The sequence below is a fragment of the Phocoena sinus genome, chromosome 3 (assembly GCF_008692025.1).
Source record: "Phocoena sinus isolate mPhoSin1 chromosome 3, mPhoSin1.pri, whole genome shotgun sequence".
Classification (NCBI taxonomy): domain Eukaryota; kingdom Metazoa; phylum Chordata; class Mammalia; order Artiodactyla; family Phocoenidae; genus Phocoena; species Phocoena sinus.
This window is the reverse complement of record NC_045765.1, coordinates 124,913,167-124,916,585: the sequence shown is the minus strand read 5'-3', so window position 1 is coordinate 124,916,585 and position 3,419 is coordinate 124,913,167. Positions and strand designations below refer to the sequence as shown.

The 3,419-nt window shown below is 43.3% G+C and overlaps 1 pseudogene; it reads right to left on the bottom strand.

The window, feature by feature from the left end:
- Nucleotides 1-1,106: 1,106 nt before the first annotated feature.
- Nucleotides 1,107-1,201, bottom strand: LOC116752388 (annotated as a pseudogene).
- Nucleotides 1,202-3,419: the final 2,218 nt, after the last annotated feature.

The following is a 3,419-nucleotide window of genomic DNA, read 5'->3' as shown; positions in this document are numbered from 1 at the left end:
GTGATGCTTTTTTCTACCCTAGCCGTATCTCCAAGCAGAGCATCACAGCCAGCTTCTGAACGGCTTTGTCTGATGTTCTCAGCTGTCAAGGATCCTTCTAACTGTCACGCTTGGCAAGGTCATGGCAGGCATTTTGAATATTTTCAAAAATAACTTGTATATTGGTTTTTAAAATTTTTATTGGATTTGGTGAGTCCAAAGCTGGAATACACTGAACCCAAGCCTAACCACCTCCTAGAAAGATGCCTTCTTCAAAAGCAATTGAGGCCGCACTGAGTACACCTAGAACTCTTTCTTTTAACTTGTCCCACCAGCCTTCAGCTTGGCTATTGCATCTGAACATTTTACAACACGTCATTCAATTCTTCCTCTTCATACTCATTAATAGTAACCTTTCTTGATTGTGTTTTCCAATTTGCGACTGATCACCTTTTCCTTTCAAGAGCATAGGGTCATCTTTGACCTCAATGACTTCCGCTTTTCTGAGGCTGAACATCTTCAAGATTTAGGGTCAACCCCTCCTCTCTAACACCTGCAAAGGCATTTGAAAATGAGTCAGTTCCAGGGTTTAGTTTGTCTTTATTACACCAAATTTATTCATAATACATTATGCAGGTGTTTTGATGAGAATCCAGAAATATTTTGAGACACCATATTTCTCTGAAATGTAAGAATTTAAGACCATTGTTGTTCCAGGACAAGTCTTGTGAATAGAGCTTTTATTGCATTCATTTGCATTATTTTGTTCACTTCTCAGAACTCTGTCAATTAACAACAGCTTGATCTTGCAGTTGAGATAGCAGAACCCAGAGAAAATTCACCCCAAGTCACACACTTGGAAGATAATGGAGCCAGGACTAGACCCAGTGTTCTCTCAGCTAGATCATTCTACCTTTCAGAATTAAGGACAGATAAGGCAATAAACTTGCTCCTGATCAGGCATGTGACAGGTTCAAGCTGGAAGGGACCCCTCTCTGTATCTAATTCAACCCCACCTTCCTAGACATTCAGTAGATGTATCTAATTAGGAAAAAATGCAAATTATTTTGACTGTGTACCTATAAATGTTATCCCTGGAAAGAAAAGGAACATTTGGTAAATGTGAAAAAAATATGGGGAAAATTTGCATGTTATCCTTGTGTAGGGGCCATGTTAATCTTCCCTGTATTGTTCCAATTTTAGTATACATGCTGCCAAGCAATCTCCAGACTCTTTTAAAATGAATATATAATAGAAAATACCAAAGTATATCTCATATAGTAAAGATAGGTATTGTTCTGTGAGACTTTTGTGTTAGTTGTGTATACGTGTAGATATTGTGGGTCGTGATATAAAATTTACTCCATGCGGTGGATTGTGCTAACAAATGTTGAAAAGCCATGGGTATGGTGGAAAGACCATGAGAAAAGTGGGTTCAGTTACTTGATGCCAGCCGTTACTGGTGCCGCTAACCACCTGCATGAGCTTGGCCAAGGAACTTAACCCCTCAGGGCTTCCATTTCCTTATCTTTAAAATGAGCAGGTCGAACTCGATGTTTTCGAGATCCCTTCCCCTAAGATTGTATCATTCTGGCACTTGTCTCATGGCATGAATGAGACACACATGCCTTCCAAATGAGAGAGGTGGGTGGAGAGAAGTGGCTGGAGCAGAAAGGCAACGTTAGCCGGGTGCAGTCACCTGACATTGCCCCATAGCAACATGCTGCCCTGGTCCTCATTCTTGCTGCTTGTCGTCTGGCTGGTGGTACCCCAAGATGCCGCAGCCACGAGGGTGTGAATGATGACCATGGTTAAATCCAAATTGTAGCCTGTGGACAGCAGTGGAGGTGAGGACTGCCAACACACACACAGCTGGTACCACGCTTGGCACTGCTGGGTTGCTCAGAAGCTGTTCTTGATGACAAGCATGATACATATTCCGAGGGGGGAGCAAGGAAAAGGCAACCTAAATAGAGCAAGTTGAAACTTAGGAGCCATTTTCCCTCTACTGTCTACATGGCCCTGGAATAATAGAGACCTTCCTTAGAAAAGAATAAGGGAGGGGAGCAATTTCAGAAACTATGCAACATAAAATGCTTAGTACAACCCCTTTTCCGGTATAAATGAGTACTTAGTTCTGTGTAAAGAACAGGGGCCTGTTAATCACTTTTCACTCACTTGATGCACAAGATGCAAAGTTAATTTCATGGTGGGGAAACACCCAAGAGGTTGCTTGCTTTCTGTTAATATAGAAGATATCCTTGACACTGGCACATAGGGTATATAGATGTACACACCCACACACGAGAGCTGCTTTCTGTTAATATAGAAGATGTCCTTGACACTGGCACATAGGATATATAGATGTACACACACACACACACGAGAGCTGATAAATGCATTACATGCATAAATTATTTGTTGGTCCTGGGAGAGCAGGCACTATGACAAGAAATGAGATGTATCAGCGTGATATGCACGCACATGTAGAAATTAAGGGAGTATTTTTCTTCTTCAGGTAGCAACATGCCAGAAAACATTCTGCCTTTGAAAAACAAAAGTACAGAGACGTTCCAACAATTGAAGGTTATAGTTTTGCACAATTGCTCATTATACATTGCATTTGGAAGTAGGGCATGGAGTAGACAATCGTCTTTCCCAGCCTGGATCTCTTTAGCGCTGTTCCATTTAGTGTCGCCTGCTAGGTAAGATTTAACAAGATGTGGCCGTTGGCCTGGTTGACTTGAGCCTTGTGTGTCAGGAAGCAGATTAAGAGTGGGCTTTGCGGTCGGTGAACACTGTGTACTTTTGAAGAAATAATAAGTGAAGTCATTTTAGTATTTGCAGAGGGCACTGAACTGACAGCTCTGGGGCCCAAGGCCCAACTGCTGCCCAGGTGCACCACGGGTATAAACATGGAAATGACCCCACCCAGCCCCGCAGATAGATGAGCCTCTTACAGTCACTCCAGTCACTCCAGCTAGACTGCGGAGAAAAGGCATCCTAGTGGTCGGTCCCAGCATGATCATGGTTGTGCCGGAGGCACTGCCGGACAGAGTGGGGCAGAGATGTGCTTGCTAGACTCTCCTTTTATATAGGTGACTGGGGAGATTTAAGAGATGGATATCTTTCTGGCCGTGACCCACCACAACTGGATTTAAACCCATGAGTCTAGTGTGGGATGTTGATGTAGCAACTTCTTCAGTTACTACGTTTACTTCCACAACAAAGACAAAATAAAAATACCTCCAAACAAAGTCCCAACAAAGGGGAAAAAAATTTCCAGCCCATACTCACCAAGTGCCTGTTATTTTTGGCTGTGGGCTGGGCTGGGGAGATGCTCTTTGGCCGGCTGTCACTGTGCACAGCCGTCTGACTGGAAGTTTTGTGAGCCGGGAAAGGGATGGTTATATTTGGCCTCTGGAAGGGGCGTTGCTGAG